At 45.4% G+C, this 26,241-nt stretch overlaps 1 non-coding gene across 1 annotated transcript; it reads left to right on the top strand.

The window, feature by feature from the left end:
- The first annotated feature begins 14,867 nt into the window (after positions 1-14,867).
- LOC130029033 (U7 small nuclear RNA) lies at positions 14,868-14,929 on the top strand. The gene has a single exon (XR_008793249.1). It is a non-coding gene; the product is annotated as a U7 small nuclear RNA (small nuclear RNA).
- The last annotated feature ends 11,312 nt before the right edge of the window (positions 14,930-26,241 follow it).

Genomic DNA, 26,241 nt, shown 5'->3' with positions numbered 1-26,241 from the left:
GGGTCTCGGTTCTAACAGAAAAAGTGGTTGATGTGGGTTTTGCTGTTTTCATGAATGTCTTAGATTCTTACCTTTCCGTTAACTGAGGAATACATAAGATAGTAACTTATGGCTTTGCTTTTTCAAAGAAAACCCTGAATATTGCCTACGTCTATACACAGGAAACTTTAATCCTGAATGTTGCCTACATCTATACACAGGAAACTTTAATATGGGTCTCTGCCCTAGGAGATAGAGTGCTTACTTTTCTGATCCAGTGCTAACGGTTTTTTTTTTTCTCTTAAGAAAAGCACGAAGTGTCAGATCTGTGCCTGAACAAAAAGCATTGGCTTTTTGGGTTCTTCTCTAATAAGATGTAAGTTTTAAATGTCCAGTGCTTCCCTTAGTCTCTTAGTGCTCGAGTGGAATCCAACTCAGGTTGGCTGTGTGCCAGGCAACTGCCTTATCCACTGTACTGTCACTGTGGCCCCAGGAACTAAGGTTGGGGGTGCATGTCAGAGTTGAGAAACCTGTGCTCTCGAAAAAACCCCAGGACACCCCGGCTCCTGGCTCATTAGAGGTCCAGAAACACTTGCTCCAGACCCCTGGAACTTGGCTACGTTCCCCCACACACTAGTTTCCGGTTTCCCAGTGTGCTCCTGCCAGTCATAAATTATGGAGCGATAGCACAGTGGTAGGGCATTTGCCTTACAAATGGCTAACAATGGCCGACCAGAGTTCGATTCCTCCGCCCCTCTCGGAGAGCCCGGCAAGCTACCGAGAGTATCTCACCCGCACGGCAGAGCCTGACAAGCTACCCATGACGTATTCGATATGTCAAACACAGTAACGAGTCTCATGATGGAGACGTTACTGGGCCCGCTCGAGCAAATCGATGAACAACGGGAGGATCGTGACCGTGACCGTGACCTCAGATTTCCTCTTCATGCCTGTCGCCCTGAGTTCTGCAACTCCAGAGAGCATCTGATTGGCTGCCAGATAAACTTGCTCAGCTTCTGAGGGTCAACTTCTTAGTCCTGCCCTAGTCAGAGAACGCAGGGGCCCCAGGAAAACTCAGCAGCCCCCTTTTTCAGCAGGAAGTCCATACAGAAGATAGAACTTTGCTCTTGATCCTGAAGGGAATTGTGGGTACCAGCTGACAGGGGTGGGGAGTGTGTGTGTGTGTGTGTGTGTGTGTGTGTGTGTGTGTGTGTGTGTGGAAGGAATGCTGCCGTGGGAGAAGTTTGAAGAGACCAGGACAACTGATTGCTTTAATGGGTTCTTCTCAGTCTTGCTTCCTGTCACAACAGGTCATGGAGAGCTGGGAGGGGAGGGGGCAAAGCAGCAAATAACAGGAACACCCCCGATCTCTCGAGCTGGGCAACACTCTATTTGCTCCTCACCCCTGGCCACAGAGAGAACAGGGTAGCAAAGTTCCATGCCCATGTGCACGCGACTGTTAATAAAGATGAGGAAAGCTCAGGAGCTTGTCGGGGACAGTCCCAGACAAGCCCAATAAGATAAGCAGCAGGGTCCAACAGGGAGGAAATAGGTGACAGCTTCCAGGCCAGCACAGGTTCCAGACCCAGGAGAGTGAACGGTGCAGAGACAAGACAAGGTCATCATGCACTGGAGGCGAGGAGACGGCGAGGGACAGGACCAGACCATCGTACACTGGAGGTGAGCAGACGGCGAGGGACAGGACCAGGCCATCGTACTCAGGACTCGCCATCGTGGGACAGGACGAGTGACGTCATAAATGGGCAGGAGGAGATGCTTGGACTTTGGGGTGGGCGATGTACAGTTTTGTTTTCCTTGACTGACTTGAATGTACAGTAAACTCACTTCTTAAGCCTTAGAATTTTGTGTGGAAGTGGTTCATTCATTTGTCAAAATCCTACAGAATCAGGAACGCGTCCACTGTGGAGGTAACGGGACTCCCTAAGGTACAGACCTCACCAGAAAGTTCCTCCTCTGTAGAAGTGGGACAACACAGACTGGGGTAGTCTCCTGTCCTTTGTTCTCCCTTGTTCTGTGCTTCTGCTAGTGTTCATCACGTTGGGTCTCTTTCCTAGATTCCTCCATGCAAATGTGAACGTGCATTTGCCACTCTTTGTTTCTGAGAGATTGTTTACTCTCTATGGGAAGCGGCTGCGGGGCTCCACCACCCCAATCCTGGAGATATTCCAGCAGCCGGAAGAGTCCTCCAGCACCCACATGCTCCCGTGCTTCCCTCTGAGCAGGCCCACCAGTTTGCATGTTAAGAAATTAGATAAGAGCCGAGTGAGTGCTCTGCATGCCAGAGACCCAGGTTGGATCCCTGCAATGCCTGGTCCCCCACTAACTGTCAGGAGTGACTCTCCTAGAGCACAGGGCTGGAAGTAGCCTCTGAGTGCAACCAGAGAACAAGAAAGGGTTAAAAAATTGGACCAACCCCTTTTATGGTTATTATTTTTAAAAATTTGTTTTAATTGAATCCCAGTGAAATACAGTGACAAAGTTGTTTATGATTGGATTTCGGTCATAAAATGTCCCAACACCTGCCCCTTCACCAGTGTACATTTTCTTTTTTTTTTATAATTTCTTTCTTTATTGAATCACTGTGGGAAAAGTTACAGAGCTTTCGGGTTTAGGTCTCAGTCATGTAAATATCAAACACATTTCCCTTTACCAATACTTATTTTTAACCGCGAACCCCAATAGAACCCCACCTCCCACCCCTCCCAATTCCTGTGAGGCAGATGAGTTCTAGTTAATACTCTATCTACTTTGACTAGATACATTGCTTTGATAGAAGATGCACAGTTATTGTATAGAGTTTACGACCCCTCCCCCCAATCAGACATCCTGAATCAGCGTTGTGAAATGATTTGCTTTCTACAACTTGGTTTAAGAATAAAATGATGTCGCGTGGCCGCTATTGATTTCTGCTATTTTACTTATTAACCCTGGAAGAATTTCTATTAAAAGTTAGATAGTTAAGAGATTGGTTTCTGTGCTCTGGAGTCGTGGCCTTGCCGGAGAGCCGCTCGTGGGGGGCAGCTGGCGACCTCGGTCAGGCGTGAAGGACGGCCCATTACGCCCCCCTTCCCATGAGGTCCCTGCCGCTCCCACCCCCGGCTCAAACCTGCTGTCCACAAGGCTCCCGTGCAGCCGCCATCTTTCTTTCCCCAGTGTACATTTTCGACCACCGGTTCCCTAGTTTCCCATTGCCCACCCCCATCTATGGCAGGCACTTTTCTTCTCTGTTTCTGTCGATTTCTGTTTCTCTGTCTCTGTCTCTCTCTCTCTCACCTTTTGGGCAAAGCTGATTTGAGCCCAGTCCATGTTTCAGGAATTCTTGTGATTTTATTATTTTTTCAATATTTTTGATTTGCTTTTAGACCGCTGCCAGAGATACTCAGGGGTAACTCCAGCCTCTGCATTCAGAAATGCTTGGGAGACCATCTGGGATGCTGGGGTTCCAATCCAGGACAGCCACACGCAAGGCCAATCACCAACTCACTGCACTATCACTCCGGCCCAATTCCTGTGACTTTAATCCTCCCATCTCCTCTTCATCCTCAACTCCCACCACTTTATACCTTTACACCTGTTACCAGCTAATCCTGAATTTTCTTTTTTTAAAATTTTTATTAGTGTAACACCATGAGGTACAGTTGTAGACATACAAAATTTTTGTGCTTGGGTTTCAGTTATACAATGATCAATGATCAAGTACCCATCCCTCCACCAGTGCCCATTTTGCACCACTACGGGTCCCAGTATCCCTCCCACCCCCTATCCCCCCCATCCCACCCTGCCTCTGTGGCAGGGCATTCCATTTTGTTTTCTCTCTCTCCTTTTGGGTGTTGTGGTTTGCAAAAGAGGCATTGAGTAGCAATCATATTTGGTCTATAGTCTATTTTCAGCATGCTTCTCCCATTCTGAGAGGATCTGTAAGGGCCACCCAGGCTAATAGTCATGAAAGAGTTAAGTGGTAGGAAAGAGTTAACCAGAAAACACTAAAAGCTGTAAAAGCTAGAGTTGCAAAAGCTGGCTCAGAATAGATAATGTAACTCCCACCTGCACCCTGTTATGACCTTGTGGTTAGGCCAGATATGGGGACATGTACTCAGATGTTCCGAAGGGACATCAAAACCCCCATAAAATCCAAGTGAACTACTTACATTTCAGAACAGAAATGCCTCAATGTGGTCAGTGAGCACTGTTGGACAGAGAAGTAAAAAGATGGACTGGGTGTGTGGTCAGTGTGCAGGACACACAGGCGAGGGTTCTGATGCCCTGAGCACCAGTGGATGTGTCTCCTCAAAACTTCAAGAAATCTGCTGACTGTGGGGAGGAAAGAAGGGAGGGAGAGGGAAGAAAAGTGTCTTCTGTAGAGGCAGGCTGGGTGGGGGATGACGGTAGGTAACCTGGCACACTGGTGCTGGGAAATGTACACTGGTGGAGGGATGGGCGTTGGAACACTGTATGACTGAAAATCTTAACGTGGACATCTTTGTAAGGGTCTATCTCACAGGGTTTCAATAATAAAATCTTTAAATAAATAAATAAATAAAAGAAATATCCAGCCTATTACCTATAGCTCCAACATCCGTTTTCACCTACAGATTACTGGGGTCTTGTCTCGACTCTCAAAAAAGAATTTCAGGAGTCGTATTCATTGTTTAATGAAGACAAGCAGTGAAGTTGAACAGATTTTAATTGGAGGTTTTGAAGGGAAGGAGGGAGAGAAAGTTGGAGAGTGGAGAGTAACACAATCAGGAGGCATCCTGGGCTTCTCCAAGGGCAGAGAGAGCACTACAGACACCCCAGTATCAGACAGGAAAGCATGAATGTCCACATCTCTAGAGGGGATATGTGGGCGACACATGTGCTCACCCATGTGGGTACAAGCAGCACATGGGCTCAGGCAGCATTTGCGCGCCATTCCTTTGTTCAAGGTGGCCTTTATAGGGTTTCTCCAGCCTGCACTCATGTGGGGTTTTAAGCTAGGTAAAAGTCCGTTGTTGGTAAGGAGGTTGCCTAGGGACGTTGGGAGAGGTGATGGTCTTCTTTGAAATTTTTTCCCTGGCCTTTTATTTCTGCAGGAGCTTCTCTGGCCATAAGTGAGGGTCTGATCAGGCCTTAGTTTCCGTTTTCTGCAGGGTTGGCCTTCACAAACTTACAGCTATTCCCGGGAAATTTACTGGCATTACCTTGGTAGAGAACCTTCCCTATCTGTCTGCCTGCCTACATAAATTCCTTCCAAACCATTAGGAGGTCCTGGATGTTAGGACTTCAACATAGGAAGTGTTGAAGGGGAGAAGGGCAGATAATTCAGCCCCGGGAGTACTGTTACACAGCTTCTTTGCAATCACATTTTTAAATGAAGAGCTAGTATGGATATTGCCTGGCATATGGTGGGCACTGGTTCATATCCCCATAACTACATACAGTGCTCTGAGCACCTTCTGTAGCAATTCCTGAGCACCGCTGGATGTGGCCCAGCCACTCTCCAAAACCACAGAAATAACATTGTATTTAGTAAGCATGGGATTTTTTTCTGGACATTGGAAAAAGATGACACAATTACTTTGAGAAAAGTCTTTTAAATCAGGGTAGTAGAGATAGTACAGCAGATAAGCACTTGCTTTGCACCCAGTCAATCCTGGGTTCGAACCTCAGCATCCCATGATCTCCCACGCATCGCCAGGAGTGATTCCTGAATGCAGAGGCAGAAATAACTCCTGAGCATCGCTGGATGCGACCCCAAAAGCTAAAAAAATGGTGGGGGCCAGAGAGATGGTAGCATAAGTAAGGCATTTGCTTTGACACAGCTGACATGGGTTGGAGACCCAGAACCCCATATGGTCCCCAAAGCACTGCCGTGTATGCCCTCTGAGCCTGGCCCCAGCAGGATTGATTCCGGAGTGCAAAGGCAGGAATAAGCCCTGAGTACTGCTGGCTTTGGCACCCACTCCAAAGATGGAAATACTAAGCACCCAGTGCTGCCCAGGTAGCTGATTACTGCCGGTGGTAGCAAGGAACCATGTGATACTGGAGGTGAGCTCAGAAAATCATCTACAGGCATAGAAAGCCTTGATCACAGAGATTGAATTGACACATCTGTCATTCATAAACCTGCTCACCCTGACATCGACCTTTCTGTTCAATTCACAAAACAGACTTGTTTTTTGGGGAGTTGAGGGTAAGGGTACAGCCAGAAATGCCCAGTGGCTCTGAAGGCAGGATCACTCCGGGTGGACTTGGGAGGGGAAGCTGGGATCGTATCCCAGTCATCCTGTGCAAGGCAAATGCCCTCCAGTCCCTAAAATCGGAATTTCAATTTACCTTGAATGATTCATTCAATCTCCGGCAGCCTTTGGGATGAACAATGCCTCCATCATCTCTGAGATCCTCACAGCTTGCCCTTTGGCCATTTTTTTCCATTTCTGGATCCCACCCCTTTGAGGCTGAGGGGTTATTCTGGTCTACTCACTCAAGAATTATTCCAAGTGGTGGTTGGGGAACCCTATTGTAAATACTGCAGATCTAACACTTTAATCTCTTAATAATGAACACTCCTAGTCATTCTTTATGTTACAATTCTCAAGTACAAATGAACTGACTTTTTCCTGCTTTGCACACCCCCAACTGATTTGGTAAACAAAGCCTTTAACTTGTTTGAATTCAAACTGTTATTTATTTCTAGAAAAGTGAGAAATAAGGAGCTTAAGAAAGAGTCCAGTGACTAGATCAATGATGGTTGGAGGGATTGCTAGGGATGGTATCCCTGAGCACTGAGCACTGAGCACTGCCCAAGAGTTGGGAGATGTGTGCTGAAAGTAGACAAAGAACCAAACATGATAACCTCTTCGTATTTGTATTGAAAACCATAATGCCCCAAAGTAGAGAAAGAATGAAAAAGAAAGTGCCTTCCATACAGGCAGCATGTGGGGTTGGGTGGGGGTGCGAGAGGGATACTGGGGACTTCGGTGGTGGAAAAATACACTGGTGGAGGGCTGGATGTTCAATCATTGAATGACTGAAACTTAGCCATGAAAGCTTTGTAAATAGCTCATGGTGATTCAGTAAAGGAAAATCCTCACAATAAAGAGAAAAATAAAAAACGATAATCCAATGGGTATTAGTCCAGTGCCTTGCATGTGGCTTGAACCCGTAAAATGTATCAAAGAGGGACTGGAGCCATAACACAGAGGGGGCCATTTGGCTTGCATGAGACCCACAAGGCCGATCTAAGTTTGATTCCTCAGCCCCTCTCAGAGAGCCCCACAAGCTGCCGAGTGTATCTCGCCCACACGGCAATGCCTGGCAAGCTACCCGTGATGTATTTGATATGCCAAACACAGTAACAAGTCTCACGATTGAGACATTACTCGGCCTGCTTGAGCAAATCAATGAACAATGGGAGGACAGTCCTCGTAGGTACAATGAATTGTGAGAAGCAGCTTGCCCACCATTTCTCATTTGTCACCCTGGTTGTAAAGAGCACCTAGCCAAACATTTCTCACCCTGGTCGATCGGCCATGAAGGGTATATGACATAAACGAGTTAATTGGATGAAAGTACAATTTGGTGGGAAGCAACTCTGGCCCTGAGGATATGACTTAACGGAGCAAATTGGCGTGAAATAGCCCCTGATGTTTACACAGACACAGGACTGGAGAGTTAGGAGTCAACACACCTGTATCTTGTGTCCTATGTCTGACTGATAACATGCCTTGACCTATAGGAATTCTTGCTGTCTTGATGTATGAGAATATTTCCTTGATATTTAAGTCTCATGTATTCTGGATCTGACTGAAAATATGTTTTCTTGAAGTATGACATTGATAGTCTTTTTACATTTTGGGTCACACCTGGCGATGCTCAGAGGTTACTCCTGGCTCATACACTCAGTAATTGCTCCTGGCGGTGCTTGGAAGACCATATGGGATGCTGGGAATCGAACCTGTGTCGGCCATGTTGGCTGAGTGCAAAGTAAACGCCCTACCCACTGTGCCATCGCTCCAGCCCCAAGATTTATTTTTTTTATTATGGGAATATTTTCTTGATATACAAGTCTCATGTATCCTGGATCTGACTGACAATATGTTTTCTTGAAGTATGACATTGATTTTTTTTTCTCCCATGTTTGTATTTGGAATGCTTGAAGTTATATCTACTTTTGGAAGTTTTTTTTTTCTTTTCTTTGAGCTTGCTTCTGGGGCCTGAGAGCCCAGGATGGCTATATAAACCCTTGACTATAAGCACTCAGGGTTGAGCTCTGACCTATGTGTTAGGATGCTTCAGCCCCAGCTAGCTGGATAATAAAATCTCGATGTGTGGTTTGCATTCCCGCCGGACTCTTTGTCTGAATCCTCAGGGGTGATCTCCGATCCCAACACAGGTGAGTGTCTCCGGTCCCTCCCTGGCATGGATACTGCGCAGTGTGTGGTGCCCTGAACTTGTGTGAATTGTGCTGCCGACCCCGGCTGCCTTGGGCTCCTGGATCCAGGTGAGTGTGTCGGGCTTACGCTGACCTTCCTTCTCCGAAACTGTGCATCTTGAAAACTTGCTTTGTTTCTTCACTTTGCTCCATTCTTCTTCATCTGTCATGTGCCCATGAGACTCGGAACCCTCCATGTCCCATCTCCCTCTGTCACTTACCAGCCTGGCTGCACAGCCCGCAACGTCGGGGTGCCCTTTTCAGGAGCAGCAGAACCACCTCCCCCCCCCCCCAATCTCTGTCCCTACACTTGTCTTTGCCTCGGATCATTAGCTTGGTTTTTGAGCAAACTGGAAAAAGTACTTTTATTTTGTTGTGGGGCCTGGTGTTGCAGAGGGTTTTTTCCTGATGGTCATCAGGGGTTCCTTTGGGTGGTGCTCAGCGATCTCTCCCTGTCACCCTGTGTGCCTACCTGCTGTTCTCACTCTGACTCACTAAGAGATTTTCTTCAGCCTTAATCCTTAAACGTGAATTATTGAGCCATTGACAAAGCTGGTTTTGGTGGAGCAACAGTACAGAGGGGATGGTGTTGTTCTTACCCATGACTGATCATGGTTTGATCCCCAGCACTCCATGCTCCCCCAGATATCACTGGTTCTAGACAAATACAAAAGCCCACAAATTACTATGAGGGCTGTCAAGCTCCTCACGGTGTTCCTCCCAGAGGATCTTCTCTTTTCTGTGGGCCTGTTTTTACTGAGAGAACCACAGAGATCCGCCTGCTGGCCTATTCATCCAGGGTCTATAGGATTAATTATTATCTGGCTTGCTGTGATCAATTTCAGAACTCAAACCACAGCTTCAGGATTTGGCATTGCTGCAGTTTCATTGAGAATGAGGTCATCAATATGAGGTAGCTGGCAAGATTCATAATAGAATAGACATATTTTTAGGCTGTTGGGATAGCTCAGTGGAGCAAGCATATGACTTCAACGGTGGAGGTCCAGGCTCCATCCCAACCACCACATCTATGGTCTCTCGACAACTTAGGAGGAAGTCCAGAGCCTGATGCTGGGAATGCAGGAACTTAATCTCCCTAGACACTGAAATGAGTCAAATGAAAACTTAAAAAATTCTAGTATTTTTCATAATAGTGGAATACTGTGAGTGTGCCTTCTCTAGAAAGTTAGCACAAGTCTTAATGGTGTCAGAGAACTGGTTTGTGGGCCCTAGTGATAGTGCAGTGGAAGGGCACTTGCTTTGTATGAAGTGGAAATCTGGGTTCCATCCCCATCACCCATGTGGTTCCTGGCGCCCCACTACGAATCATCGCAGAGCACTTCTTCGTGTGCCCCTTCCCAAATTGATACAAAGAAGAAAACAAAAACAATAAAAAACTCACTGATCCTGAAAATGATGTGCTTGTTCTGAGATCTTTCACATGACCCTTGTGGTCCATCTCGGCATGTCGTGTGCAGGCCTGCTCGGGTCACTAGCACTGCGTCCATTCTTCCACAAAGTCCCGAACAGTGATTTAAAGGCCCAGAGAGAAGATCGTTAGTGACTTCCTGGGAGGAACAAAGGACTCCTAATACCCAAATCTGAGAGATTTGGGGACATCAGTTCTTCAGACACCCTGGGCAACTGAGTAAAGGTTTGAACAAAGCATATACAAAGTGGTTCTTTGAAAAAAATCTCTGTAGCGACTTATATGCTGCCCGGTCTTATGTGCTCCTTATGCCCAGGGGCACAAGCACGTGGAGTGCCCCAGCACATGTGTCGCCCTCTTGAGATGTGTACTTTCATACTTCCATGTCTAATACTGGGATGTGTGTAGGGGTTCTCCCCAAGGGCGGAGAGGCCTGTGTTCTTTCTTGAACGCGTTACTCCCTCTCTCTGATTTTCTTCTCTTCCTCACTCACTTCCCCTCAACACCTTCAAAAGCCCCTCCAAATATAATCTGTTTTACTTGCCAAAAAATCTCTGCAGCTGTCCACAGGTACTGTTGTGCTTCAGTCCACATCAAATATCACATGAGCCTCAAAGTTTTTGAGGTCATGAACCAAGGAGACAAGGAGACGTCAACAAATAAATTTTGGAGGAGTGTATTCACAGCATCTGGAGGGCAGTCCTGCTAGGCAAGAGCATCAGCCTCCCACCACAAGCACAGGCGAGGAAAAAACACATCCTACACACGTGTCATTTTCATAAGCACCCACAAAATTAGTTAACTCATATGTCCCATATCCTGACACCTGTTAGGGTCCGAGATCATGACAGCCTCACCTGTCAAGGAGAACTCTGAGAGACCAAGTCCATGCAAAAGCAAGAGGTTTATTTGAGCATGCTTGGGCTCACAGCATGACCGCAAACCATCAGTGACAGAGAGCCCCGAGCCTCTTCAAAGGGGGCTTTTTATAGGCCATCTTCCCGCGCATTTCAGAAATGCCCACGCACAAATCACCCAATACATTTGAATTATCACATTAGATACTGCACGCAGGCAGCCAGTCATTTTGCAACAAGCCATCAGCACCAGCCACTCTCTTCTGTACCTGTCACCAGGCCATCCCACCGGGCAGTCAATTACGCCTTTTCGGGTTTTATGGCCCTATTAGGTGAATTCCAGGGCAAGAAAATACCTCATTAGGCCTTCTCTGAACTTGTGGCCTTATTAGGCGGATTCCATGGCAAGGAGATGCCTCATTAGGCCTTTTCCAGCCTTGTGGCCTTACCTGGCGAATTCCAGGGGCAAGGAGGAGATGGGGGTACCTGGTGTTGTCAACCTGCCGCAGCTGCAGGGGGGATATGGGCTGGGACTTGCTTTGCTAGGGCCCACTTGTCATGGGGCTATCTTTCAACACCCAGTAAATTTACGTCGACATAAAGTGAAGCAAGCCTTGACATAGAAAATAATAAAACTGATTATACAAAGCAATCAAGTATTGATCATAAACCACACCATTCTTGTGCACCCTAAGCCATTGTTCCTATTTCACTCCATGATTGGCAGGTGCCCTTGTGAGGGATTGCAAGAAATTAAGTCTATAAATACAGATATCAACTCTTCAAACTAAAAAGTAAACTTCTAAAATAACTAAGTTTTGTGTTTTACTATTAAACACTGTACTACTTTAGCACTGTCGTCCCATTGTCCCACTGTTCATTGATTTGCTCCAGCAGGCACCAGTAACGTCTCCATTGTGAGACTTGTTGTTGCTGTGTTTGGCATATCGAATGCGCCCCAGGGAGCTTGCCAGGCTCTGCCATGTGGGTGGGATACTCTTGGTAGCTTGCTAGTCTCTCTGAGAGGGATGGAGGAATCACACCCGGGTGGGCTGCGTGCAAGGCAAATGCCCTACCCACTGTGCTATTGCTCCAGCCCTCCATTTTACTATACATTTTATTCATATTTTCCTCTAATAAACTAAAACTCATAGCTGAACAATAGGTCAACACAACTGAAAAAGTGACTTTCTCCTGCACACCCACTCTATAATTCTTCTTGAGCACTGGTTCAAATTTTGAAAGAATTTAATTTTTGCTGCATAATTCATCCACTACTAAACTAATCAATGACCACTCAGCTACAGAGCGAAGAAGGGACTTTCAATTCATGTGGCTGATCTATTTTAGATCCCAGTTGAATTCAGTGCATTGTCGACTTGAGCACTGTTTGAAGAGTTGATGAGCACAGAGCTAAGAGTAGCTTGAGAACACCACTGGATATGAAGATATACAAACACATAGACAGGAATATTGACTACACATAGAATGCTTTCCATTCCTCAATTCCTGAGCATCATTCTGGGTTACCCCAAGGCCCATTCTGGGCTTTTGATTGACTTAGTTTCATGCTCAACTGTTGTAACAGAATACATGAACAGTTGGAGCTACTCCAGCAATTGGAAGTTTTGTGCAATTAAAAAATATCAGTCTGGGGTGGGGGGTGGGGGGTGGGAGGCATACTGGGATCCACGGTGGTGGGAACCGGTCACTGGTGGAGAGATGGGTATTCAAAATAAATAAATAAATAAATTTAAAAAATAAAAATACTTAACATAAAAAATAAAAAATATAAAATAAAAAAAATTAGTCGAACTGGGAGTAGCTGCCCCAGGATCCATGGTTAGAACCCCAGAGGGTTCCCCGAGCCCTGTTCCCCTGAGCAGTCAGGCAAAAGTCTAGAACATTACAGAATATGTCCCCCCAAAAATAAATAAACACAAAACATGATATCTGAATATTAACGCGCAGTAATTTCTGAGCGTTATTTTTTGGTGGTCTTGGTTGGGGGTCAGGGTTGGAGTACTGTACTGGTGGGTGTTTACATGGAAATCCTTGTGAATTTTATTCCCTTAGTGAAAATGTAAACATTTTGCCTCCATAGGCTATGTGTTCAGCCCCTCCCTCTCAATCTATCTGGTACGTGGTGAGCCCCCAATGTCCTGCTAGCAACCAAGCAGATGTCCTGCTAGAAATCCAAGACCAGAAACGGAAACAAAAATTGAACTTTCTCTACCAAAAAAAAAAAAAAAAAAGAAAGTCTGGATAGCAAAGAGGATATGTGGAGAGAGATTGACACTGGTGGTTGGATGCATGCTGCAAAATTGTATGTCTAAGACTCAACTAAGAATAACTTTGTAGGGGCTGGAGCGATAGCACAGTGGGTAGGGCATTTGCCTTGCACTCTCCAACTGAGGTTCAATTCCTAGTATCCCATATGGTCCCCTGAACACGGCCAGGAGTGATTCCTGAGTGCAGAGCTAGGAGTAACCTGAGAGCATCGCCAGGCATGACCCAAAAAGAAAAAAACAACCTTGTAATTCATGGTGTTTTAATAAAATTTTTAAAAAAGAAGAGATTGTGCGAACATTTAATAGGTTAACAATACATATAAAAAGCTATAATAATTTCTAAGAGATTAAAGAAGCAAAAATCAATGATAAACAATATTTGAGTCAACATTAGTGTATTGATGGGGGATGGAATTGACTGAAAATTAAAAAATCCTAAATTTTATATTTATTTGGGACAAATACCAAACTACTGATCCGAATTATAATTCGTAAGGTATTTAAGCTCTAGGAAACTTTTAGGTAATGACTAAAAGTTTAAAAATGTCTTATAGTCTCTAAATCAATGGAGAAAAAATGTATATGAGGGAGGAAAATCTCTGTCTAAAAGAATAGGAGTGGGGAAGATGCCAGAATTTATTTTAAAATTAGAGAGGACCTGAGGGATAGTACAGTGGGTAAGGTGCTTGCCTTGCACACAGCCAACCAGAGTTCAATCCCAGGCATCCCGTGTGGTCCCCCAAGTATCACCAGGAGTACTTCCTAAGTGAAAAGCCAGGAGTAACCCCTGAACATTGCTAGGTGTGGCCCCAAAACCAAACAAAGAAATTAGAGTAAGAAAAAACAAATAGCAAAATTGGGTGGCAAAATAAATTCAAATATATGAGGAATCATGATAGATATGTCTTGAATTTAATGTGAAATTGTCAGAGCAGATAAAAACATACAAATTTAAGCTGCATGTGTTTTTTAAGTACAAAAACACATAAAACAATAAGGGGGAAATGTTAGCAATAAATCTAAAGATATATAGTAATATCCACAAGAACGGTCACTGTCACTGTCACTGTCCTCCCGTTGTTCATCGATTTGCTCAAGAGGGCCCAGTAACACTGTGAGACTTGTCACTGTGTTTGGCATATTGAATACGTCACGGGTAGCTTACCAGGCTTTACCATGTGGGAGAGATACTCTCGGTAGTTTGCCGGGCTCTCTGAGAGGGGCGGAGGAATCCAACTCGGGTCCATGTTGGCTGTGTGCAAGGCAAACGCCCTACACACTGTGGTATCGCTCCAGCCCACAAGAACGTCAATGAAAGTTTATTAATACAACACAAAACAGAATTTAAGATAATAAATAGCTCTGTAGCACTGTCCTCCGCTGTTCAACAAATAGTTCGAGCAGTCACCAGTAACAGCTCCATTGTGAGACTTGTTGTTACTGTTTTTTGCATATTGAATACCTCACTGGTGGCTTGCCAGGCTTTGCCCTGTGAAGATAATAAATACAAAATGAAATTAGTATGATTGCTATATATTATTTAAAATTCAGACTTACCAGAAAGATTTAACAATTCCAACTTAAATGCACCTAATAAAGTAGTTTCAAAATATTTCAAGTATTTAAAATTCTTTTATTAAATCACCGTGAGAAAAACAAAGTTGTCCATGATTGAGTTTCAGTATTACAATGCTCAAACACCTGTCCTTTGACCCGTGTACACTTCTCAACACCAATGTCCTCAATTTTCCTCTTTCCAACCCCACCCCAAGTCTGCCTCTGCCACAACAGACACTTTTTTTATGTGAAGAACTTAACACCATCGTCTTTGTGGGCAATTCTATCATCACTAATAGGTAAATCAAGAAATTAGTTAAAAGTGTTACAGCTCTTTTAGAATTTGTCTAGCAGTTTTTCTGGTTGCTACTGGAAAGCCCACACTCACCCCCCAAACGAAATGAGTTGTGATACAAAATATTTTAAAAAGCAATAAACTTGTTCGTTTATTTATTTTATTTTTAGAAGCGCCAGGAATCAAATCTGAGTCCTTACACATGCTTTATCACTGAGACATATCCTTGATTCGTAAAATAAGTTCAGTTGTACATACAATACACTGTCCGCCAACAGTGTAGAATGCACATTCTCTCAAGCTCACAGAGAATACTTACAATGACTGGCCAGAACTAATATTAGTACCAACAAATTAAAATAAAAGCTGGTATCATATAGCCTGATTAAACATAGAACATAATTGTTATAGAGATAACACAAATTCCTGAAAGTAAAAAATAAATTTCTATTTACTCATGAGTAAAAGAAACTAAAATGGAAATTTGAGAGTACTTAGTTTCTATTTATTCACTTTTACCAGGAATTGTGGTTTGGGCCACACCCAGCTATGCTCAGATCTTATTCCTGGCTTTATGCTCAGAAATCACTTCTAGTGTGCTAGGATTTGGGAAGAAGGTTATTGGGCCTATCTGATGCCGGGGGAAAACTAGAAACACATGCAAGGCCTAACTTCCTAAAACACCTCTCTGACTCTGAAAGTTAGTTTTTAAAATACTGAATTTCAACATTGGTAAGATAAAGTTTATAAGCTGCTTGAGGGAAATCTATAATTTTGAGTACATACATTTGTTTTTCTAATGTCTGAAAATTCAGCAAGTAATTTATGTAATTAAAGAAAGTAATCAGGAAAAGAAGTAAAATAAACTAAAGTAAAATTTTTCAAAAGGTGATAATAAATGCAAAAGCATAAATTAATGATATAGAAAACAAATAAATAATTGGGATAAACCAAATAAAAAAATTGTTTAACATGAGTAATACATTTCCGACTACTAAAAAATCACTTAATCACTTAACTTCCCGTTAGTCGTCGATTTGCTCGAGCGGGCGCCAGTAACGTCTCCATTTGTCCCTGTTGCGTGCTAGTGTAGCCCAATGGCATCTGTTCGCTCTGGGAACATGAAGGGCCTCAAACCGATCGTTCATGATCTTCAGGAAGAAGTCTGACCATCTGGTAGGTGGGCGGCCACGCGGTCTCTTGACATCCCGTGGAATCCAATCAGTAACAGCTCTAGTCCAACGGTCGTCTTTAAATCTCATTACGTGACCAGCCCATCTGATTTTCGACACATTGGCAAATGAGACAGCGTCCCTGATCCTTGATCGTCGACGGATGTCAGAACTCCGGATTCGTTCTCTCATTTGAGTGGAACGTGATATTCCAAGCATAGCTCTTTCTATTCTTTCTATTATTCTTTGGGAGACCTGAATGGCGTTCTCATCTTGTTTGCGTAGGGCCCAGGTCTCTGAGGCATATGTTAATGCAGGAAGAACAGTGGAATCAAAGAGATGTGCCCGGAGCCGGAGGTTCTTCGTCCTCTTAGCTATTTCTTCCAACTACTAAAAAAAAATTTGAAAAAAGAAAGCTCCACCGGTTCCCCCAAAGGTACAAATAAAACAAGAATATAAATGAGACATATTGAAATGGTCAATGGTCAACAGAGATTAAAATCTACTAAGGGATATAATGCACAAATGTAAATATTTTTGAAAATTTACGTAAAACATGAAAATTTTTAGAGAATGCATTTATTGTAATTTTTTAAAAGAGAAAGAGGATATCCAAATGATCCTATATAAAGTTGAATTAGTGCCCATACATTTTTCATACAAAAAATAATAATAGGCTCTAGAGGATTTTCAGGTGAGTTTTACCAAATGTTCAAAAACAGATGATTCCAATCTTACATGAATTATTCATTGAATATAAAAAAAGAGCCACTCCCAATTCATTTTATGAAGTGATGACTATGTATATGTAAAATGTTAATGCTTCTCATTTTTTAAAAAAATTGTATGTTTATATGTTTCATTTTTAATTTCTTCCTCTATCTGGAACTGATTATATGTGTATATATACATATATATATATACGTATACATAGATTGATATAGATGTTGATATTGTCTTAGTACCATTTATTTAAGTGGGGGAGATGCAAAGAGATGAGAGAGATGCAAAGAGCCTCAACAATAAAGAAAAGGAGCCCTCATGTGACCGAAAAGACTAGAAAAGGTAGGCGTCAATAAAAAGATGATTCTTTGGGGATGAAAGGGAGTTTATCAAATGAAGAAAATAGGCGAAATAAAACACAGAAGTCTTATTAGTAAAATCATGTTTATAAAGGTACTATCAGTAACATTCAACTGGAAGTATGTTTCTCAAAGGGAAAATATTTCTGGAGGAAAAAATAAATTACAGAGCACACTTATACATTCATTAGGAATCAATCTTTCTTTCCCTTTCCCTTTTTCTGACTTCTCCTTCAGTCTCTCTCTCTCTCTCTCTATCTCTCTCTCTCTCTCTCTCCCCACCCCCAGCCTCTTTTCCTCTCCCTTTCCTTTCCTTTGCCTTCTGTCTCCTGGTTATTACGAGTGACATATTCCATTCAATGACAGCAAAAAGAATTCTACTCTTTCTGGTCAATGGAGAGGCTTTTCCATAAAACATAGCAAACACTTCAGCAGTGTGGGTAACTTGCTTTGGTTTGAAGCATGCTAAATTATTCTGTATCTTGGACAATGACATAATGCCATTAATGTGTGTGCCTGTGTCTATGAGATACTATTGTAACACTGTAACACTGTCCTGCCATTGTTCATCAATTTGCTCCAGTGGGCCCAGTAACGTCTCCATTTTGAGACTTGTTATGAGACACTATATAAATTCTTAATTTTACGAACTGAGAAGAGCAGTAATGATATTTTTCAATGAAAGCTATGTTTAGGCAACTCAGTGATTAAAAAATAAAATAAACAAATTGTTAGCTTGATATCCTTTATCTTTATTTTACAGTATTAAGTTGATATATAACTCTTTTGTACAATGCATTTATGAAATTTAAACCCATGCTCTCATTTACAGAGAAGCTCAAATGATCTGTCGGAAGATATAATGGTTTCTTGGTAACAGGTTTGATAGTGAAAGAATTTTCAGAGTGCTAAATTAATGATTAATATATTAACTATTCCAAGCTTTTCTATTCAGATTTTTCCTTTAATGCATCAAATGGTCAATATAAACTGAACATTTAACATAAAAAAAAAAGAAAGGACGAGTCAGGAGTATTTGGAGCCTGGCCCTTTAAGACTCTGACCGGAAGTGTCGGTGACGTCACGGAGCCCCGCCTTTCCCTGGGGTCTTTGGGGCGGCGGAATCTCCCGCCAGGCACCGGAGTCGTCGGAGCGTGAGCAGTCGGGGAGGGGCGGGAAGGGGCGACCAGGCGGACTAGGGGGTCCCGCCCAGTTCCTCCTCAGCCGCCTGAGAGAGCCGCTCCTCAGAGCCTCCTCCTCCGCAGGCTCGCTCTGGGCACCCTGAGCCTCCGCGGTCTCCGCCTTGTGAGCGGGGGTCGCTCTGTGCCGAGCGGGCGGTGGCCCCTCCCCTGGACGCCCAGCCCCCGCCCAGAGGTTTGTCCCGTTTATTCTGCATTTTATGGAACAGGGGGCTGGGCTGGAGGCGTCTCCCTGGGCAGCTGTGAAGGGGCGGTCCGGGAGGCGCTGAAGAAAAGTGGTTGAGGAAGACGCCTGGGGGCTAGTCTTGCAGGGGTCCCTGGCCTCCCACGCAGCCTCCTCCCCCAGGTAAGCCGTGGGAGGCGTTTGTTTCGTTCTTGTTTTCGAAACAATTTTCGTTCAGGGCTGACTCCTGGCTCTGCCCTCAGGGATCTCTCCTGGCGGTGCTGGGGGACCCACGGGGATGCTGGCTCGATCCTGGTCAGCAGCATACAAGGCAAGTGTCCCCTCCATGTACGTGCCTCCTGCCCGGTGGGGTGGGGGTGGGGGGCGATTCCTCACTCGCTTGGGTCCAATAGTATGCGGTAGAGCTTTTGACTTTCACATCCCCCCAACTCCAGTCGGTTCTGGGGGTCCCATAGGAAGCTTTGAGAGAATGCAGAGCCTGGTGACAGAGGAGGTGGTGCCTAAGGGCTGTTTGGGGCCACAGGGGTCCTGCAATGGAGTGTGCAGTGTTAGCAGGAAGTCACCTCTGCTCTTTCAGTGCATGCCCTGAGCGCTCTCACGAAGGATAAATGATCACCATGGCTCCCTTGCCTTTATCGGTTTGTTTTAATTAACTTTTAGTAGGTTTTTGGGGGGCAGACCTGACTATACTCGGGTTGCTCCAAGTGGTGCTCAAGGAACCATATGGGATGGCAGTAGAGAAATATCGTTTTTCTCCAGTAAGACGAGCACCTCTGCAGCTGTACTATGTCTGCAGCCTCTTTGCACAGAAAAATTTTGATTTGTTATTTTTGAATTGTAGATTTTGGTTCAAAGCATTCAGAGCTCAGGACTTAGTCGAGGATCTGAGCTCAGTATCGTGATTGGCAGTGCTCAGGGGGGCCCTAACTGCTGTGGAGAATTGAATCTGGCTTAGCTGCTGGAAAGAAACACACCCTATCGACTGTACTATCTCTGCTAATCCTATGTAATTGTTTTCCACAGAAAAAGATTTTTTGGTTCACCTGTCAAGTTTTCAGCCTCGCTCTACCCACTGACCCTCTCTCCCAGACCAGGTGTGTGCCCTGCTGTTGGAATGAACTTCATTCGGAAAGGGGGTTTCCAGGGTCCAGGTACACTAAGTCGTACATGCCTCACTCTGGAGGCTGGTGCAGTCCTAGAGCAGGAGGAAGTCTGTCTTTTATTTTCTGGCTTCTTTTTGCTACAAACTTGGAGATGGTCAGGGACTCTGCCCCTCTGTCTATGTGTCTCTGAGAGTCCATGTCCCCCACCTTAAAGCACGTGCTCAACCCTTTGAGCTACTCTCCCGGGGTCTATTCACTACTAGGGGAGCAGGTGAGATGGGATTTGGGGCCACACCTGCCAGTGCTTGAGGACTGCATCCTGCTGGAGTTTGTTCATGTTAGTTTTCTTTTGCGGATAGTTTTTGGTGTGGAGAATGGGGGCTCTAAATCCCTGGAGATACCCCGAGTGTTTAATCTGGCTCTAGATTTAGGTATTATTCCTGGAGTGCTGTGGCGGCGACCGGAATGTAGAGAAGTGATTGGTGTCAGCAAGACAAGCATCGTAGCAGTTTACAGTCTGTCCGTACAGCAATTTCTGCTTTCATATCAAGTTGCAGAGCTCTGTCTAGACCCCTGTCTATCAAGGTAAGCACACTGAGAAAAGGTTCTGTGCGTGTGTGTGTGTGTATGTGTGTTCAAAGTTTGGTTTTCTTTATAGAGGAGAGGGTCGGCCCCAGTTATAGAGCCACATTCTGCGCTATGGTTGCGGGGGGCAGTCCTCCTGCAGGCCTGCAGGTGGCGCTGATGCGTGTGAGCTGGCCTTGGAGTCAGCTCCTGGCTGGGCCTGTGAGCACCTTCTATGGGACCCATGGGGGAGACCCCAGGCCAAGGCAGCGCTGAGTTTTCTCTCTCATAGCCAAGCCCAGACCTTCTGTTGGGAACGTCAGCACTCATTTTCTTCTCCTGGGGAAACAGAAGCATCTGGCATTGTTCCCAAGGTGGTTCCATGAGCCAGTGCCCAAGGGTGTGGCTGGTCAGAGATGGGGAGTTGTGCTGCTCTCCAATGTTCTCAGCTCTGACTTCTCCAGGTTTCTGGTCCTCGGAAGAAACAGAGGCGGCAGAAGATGGTGACATGCCATCTGTCACACCAACCCCAGGTAGGAGGGGAGTAACAATATGAGGTGCTGCAGTGACAGGAGTGCTCAGGCTTCCTGGGCCAAATATGTCTGAGTTATTTCAGGAAGGATCCTGTGATGTGCCTCCTGGTGGGAGTGCCAGTCGCTGCTGTTGGAGGTGATGTTTGTGTCAGTTTTGTTGTATTTGGCTTTTGGATCACACCCAGCTCAAAGAGTACTTGTACCTCAGTGCTCAAGGATCACTCCTGACAGATCTCAGGGACCACGTGGGTTGCTGGGAGTCGTGGGTTTGTATCTGGGTATTTTGTTTTCTGTGATTCTGGGGATTATACTCTCGGCTCTGCACTCCGGCATTGTAACTGGCAGTGCTTAGGGAACCCTATGGGTTGGCGAGGATCACCAGCCCTACTCGCTGTCTGCAACCTGCTGTCCTGTTACACAATCCTGCTGCTTTGTTTCTTTTTAGAGTTACTTTTGTCTCACAGGGGAGATGCATAGGTCTTCCTCTTGACTCTGTTCTCTGGATTCCTACCTGGTGTGTATCACGGGCCCCCTGGGGTCTGCTGGAGTCATTTGCTCCCTGGCAGCTACAGTGACTCAAGTCCAAGGACATGCTTATTACTCCTTATTTTGTCCTTCACGCTCAGGAGAGAGTCGCTGCTCTGGAACACATTCTGCTTTTACTCGCTGCTCTGTTTGCAGTTCTGGGCATGTGCTGGTCTAGGAGAGCCAGAGAAATGGATCTCTGGGTCGGGCACAGCTGTTGGGCTCAAGACACTTTTGCCGCTTCGAGAGCCACTTGGAATGGCCCTGAACTGTGATGAGAGTCCTGCAGGCGTATATGTGCATATGTAGATGTCTGGACATTGATTGACCCTTTCTCCCTAGAACGTGGGCTATGGGGTGCAGGGGGTGTACGTATAGTGTTTTAGGCTGAAAGTAGGGTCACCCATTTGGGTTCCAGTGGCTCCGTTCACAGTTGTTACTCTGCAGTGCTCATAGGAGCAGTGATTGGGATGCTTTATTCCTCCGACTGCTGCATCTGGCCTCAAGTTCAAATTCTTTGTTTTACATAGATTTGGCTTTGGAAATAACCCTTGCAAATACTCAGATTATCCCTGGCTGTGTATTCAGTTATTCATGCTATATTCTGGGACCATGTGTGCTACTGGGGATCAAACCCGGATGTGTGTGCAGAGTCAGTGTCCTTTTGCTGTAATGTCTCTCCCACCAGAGTTGATTTATTTCTTCGGGTCTCACCCCATCCGGCACTGCTCTGTTTTAGTCCACGGGATCACTTTCAATGGTTCTTGGTTTATCAAGTCTCAGAGATTGCCTGTGGACTGTGAGGGATCACAGCTGACGGCTTGAGGGACCCTATGGAATGTCAGAGTCAAACCTTTATTGGTTGTGAGCAAGCCCAGTGCCCCACATGCTATGCTGTCTGTCTGGATCCTTTTTTGTTTACTTTTAAAAACAATTGTGGGCTTTGGCCATTTTTGTTCATTTTTGCATTTACTGCAGTCAGGTATCACTTCAAGTGTGCTGATGATATACCATGTGCTGCTGGGTCTAGTGTGCCAGTAGAGTGGGTAGGGTGATTGTCTTGGAAGCAGTGGACATGGGTTCTATTCCTGGCATCCTGTGTGGTCCCTGAGCACCAGCAGAGGTGATTCCTGAGTAGAGAGTCAGGAGTAAGCCTGTGAGCATCCCAAATGAGGATCCCAAAACAGACAAAAACAAAAGTACAAAATGTGATGCCATCAAACTCCTCTAGGCTGTGTGCATGATCGAGGCTATACTGTCTCTTGTATTTTCTTGGGACCCATATTACACTCTTAAACCAAAAGCTAGATCTTAGCTCTTGTATAACCACAGATCTGTGGCTTTTCAGAAGTACAGATTCTGTTTATGCCTTCCCTCTAATTTACTCTGTGCGGTAGGGCATTTGCCTTAGAAGTGGCCCACATGGCCACTATTTCTCCATCCCTCTCGGAAAGACCGGCAAGCTACCGAGAGTATCTCACCAGCACGGCAGAGCCTGGCAAGCTCCCCGTGACGTATTCAGTATGCCAGACACAGTAACAACAAAGTCTCTAATGGAGACGTTACTGGGCCTGCTCGAGCAAATCGATGAACAACGGGAGGGCCTTTACCTTTTATATAGACACACGAGGTTTTCTTGTCACCTTTTCCTTCTGACCAATCCATGCCCCATCTCTCTAGGGTTCAGGGCATTCTGAGTTAAAGCCTACTGTGATCTCCTAGCTGAAAGGAGGAGCCCTGAGACCCGTGACCAAAGACATGCATGCAGGGGAGTGTCTAATGACCCTACCTGTCTCAGGCCATGGGCAGGGTGTGGGTGCCCTAAGGCAGCAGAGCTCTTGGTCTCTAGACACTTTTTCCACTTCGAAAGCCAATTGGGATGGCCCTGAACCATGACGAGAGTCCTACAGGCACATATCTGCATGCATAGTCAGTGACTAGACATTGCGTGTCCCCTTCTCTTTCGAACATGGGCTGTGAGGTGCAGGGGGTGTATGTTTAGTGTATTGGGCTGAAAGCAGAGTCACTCATTTGGTTCCCACTGGTTCCATGCAGTTGTTAATCTGCAGTGCTTGTAGGAGCCCTCGGTCAGGAGCAAGACCACCACCTTTAGAAACCTTGTAGTAGAGCATACTCAGATTTTATCAGATGCAGCTGTCTTAGAGAGATGTTGGGTTCTGTCAACCAGGAGTGTACATGGAGACTGTTCCAAGGGAACAGAATCTGAGCCCCTCAAGGGCTCTGTGTTCTAGCCTTGCAGCCCAGGGAACAGAGTAGAAATAGACCCTGACTCTTGCCGCCCTGTGTGTTGGCTCAGGACTTGGTGACCTTCCCCGATGTGACCGTGAGCTTCACCCCACAGGAGTGGATGTGCCTCTCAATGGAAGGACTACAGGCACATGATTCTGTAGACCTACGAGGACCTGTCAACCGTTGGTGAGAGCAGTGTGGGGCCGACCGTGTCTGGAGAGAACCACGTGGGCTCCCTGTCCCAGGCTATGGCTGTGTATCCAAGAGTAGCGGGGACTGTGATGGGCCAGGATGTCGGACAGTTGTGCAGTAGCTGTTCCTCTAGTTCCTTCCCTGGTTTTGTTTTTGGTGCTCACCTTTGATGTTTGGGGATTACTCTCAGTTTTGTGCATAGGAATCACTCTCTGTGGGATTGCAGGAGTCTCTGGAGCGTTAGGGGTCTACCCAGGATGGCCCCAGGCATGGCAAGCTCCCTTTGTGCTGTACTGTCGTTCAGGTCCCGCTAATTAGTTTGTGTCATTCCTGAGTTCGCTTCTCAGTTTAATTCTTATGGTACATATTACTTTTGTGTATTTGTTTTGGTTTTGATTTTGGTTTTATTTGGGGGCACAACGGCAATGCACTAATTGTGCTGAAGGATCACTCCTGGGATTGCCTGAGGCCTATGGTGTGCTGAGTATTGGACCCATTTGCCAGCTTAAAAGGTTGCCGCCTTACCCCTCCTACTGTTGCATTTGTCCGTCAAGTTCAAATTCTTTCTTTGGCATTGATTTCGCTTTGGGGCTTCACCTGCCGGTTCTCAGATTATTCCTGGTTGTGTATTAAGTTACTCATGCTGTAGTCTGGGACCATGTGTGCTGCTGGGGATCGAACCTGTATGTGTGTGCACCGTCTGTGTCCTAACGCTGTGATGTCTCTCCTACCACTGTTCATTTATTTCTTAGGGTCTCACTTCATCAGACACCGTTCTGTTTGAGTGCACGGGATCAATGGTTCTTGGTTCATCAAGTCTCAGGGTTTTCCTCTGGTCTGTGTAGTGAGGGATCACAGCTGACTGCTGAGAGACCAATGGAATGTTGGAATCAAACCTCTGTTGGGTGTGAGCAAGGCCAGTGCCCCACATGCTGTGCTGTCTGCCTGGATCCTTTTCTGTTTACGTTTATAAACAAATTGCAGACATTGGCCAACTTTGTCCATTTTTGGATTTGTGATGCTTTTGGGTTTACTGCACTCAGGCATCACTTCAAGTGTGCTGATAACATACCAGGTGGTGCTGGGACTAGAGTGCCAGTTCAGTGGGTACGGTGATTGTCTTGCAAACAGTGGACATGGGTTCTATTCTTGGCATTCTATGTGGTCCCTGAGCACCAGCAGAGGTGAATCCTGAGTACAAATTCAGGAGGAAGCCTTGACCATCCCCAGGTGAGGATCCCAAACCAGACAGAAACAAAAGTACAAATTGTGATACGATCAAACTCCTCTTGGCTGTGTGCAAGATCAGAACTATACTATCGCTGGTATTTTCTGAGGCCCCATATTACACTCTTAAACTAAAAGCTAGATCTTAGCTCTTCGATAACCACAAATATGTGGCATTTCAGAAGTGCAGATTCTGTTCATGCCTTCCCACTAATTTACTCTGTTTTTGTAGGGACACGTGGGGCTTACTTGGCACCTTTTCCTTCTGACCAATCCATGCTCCGTCTCTGTAGGGTTCAAGGCATTCTGAGTTGAAGCCTCCAGTCATCTCCTGGCTTGAAGGAGGAGCCCTGAGGCCAGTGATTAAAGGCGTGGAAGCAGGTGAATGTCTGAGGACCCTACCTGTCTACCTGGATAGTGTGTGGGTGTCCTAATACATATGAAACACGCTGGTGACTGTGGGGGCCTCGGGCTCCTGGATCTAGGTGTCTGTGCAACTCTCACATTGCCCTTCACTCCTCTGGACTCTCCATCTTGGAATGATCCTGTGTTTTACTTTCTTGGTTTGACATTTTTCTGCATTTGCCAGTCCATGACATTCACCCTCCTTGGTCCCTGAGCATCACTGAGATTGTTCAAAAAACAAAACCCAAAAAGCTTTTGTAGGATTTCCAAGCTTCTCACAGTGATCCCCCCAAGGGATTTCCTTTTGTTCTGGGATGCTTTGGGGTATGACAACTGTAGAGTTGTCCTCCACCTGCACTGCCTCATTCAAGGATGTTCAATTGGACGTATTGTGTTTGGTTTCAGAACTCACAACAGGGCTTCAAGGTTTGACCTTTCAACAATTTGTTTTAGGGACACAGTTACTGAGTATGAGTGAGCTGGTAAGATTTGCAAATTTGATATCAATATTATTATTTTTTTTTTCCTTTTTGGTTTACGCCTGGCAATGCACAGAGTTTTCTCCTGGCTTTGCACTCAGGAGTTACTCCTGTTGGTGCTCAGGGGACCATATGGGATGCTGGGAAACGAACCCGGGTTGGCCGCGTGCAAGGCAAATGCCCTATCCGCTGTGCTATCTCTCCAGCCCCCTGAAATCAATAGTATTGTTCCAATGAAGAAGTTCAGTGGAACAGCATGTTATTTTTAAGGTGCAGGCTAGCCATGGCCAGTAAGAAATCCAGAATCCAATTCTTGGGGGTAGAGGACCTTTATTATGTATTCAAAATATAAATACGAATACCACGGAACCTCTCGCCACCTGTGTTCACTGGTCACACACTGCTTTTTCCACCCTGAATGGCCACTGGCCATGGGTTCACAAAGGAGAAAACAAGGGCCTGGCTGGTTGGTATCAGTTACAGT

Source organism: Sorex fumeus, unplaced genomic scaffold, assembly GCF_029834395.1.
Source record: "Sorex fumeus unplaced genomic scaffold, SorFum_2.1 ptg000041l, whole genome shotgun sequence".
Lineage (NCBI taxonomy): Eukaryota > Metazoa > Chordata > Mammalia > Eulipotyphla > Soricidae > Sorex > Sorex fumeus.
The sequence above is the reverse complement of the archived record's forward strand: the minus strand, read 5'-3'. Positions and strand labels throughout refer to the sequence as shown.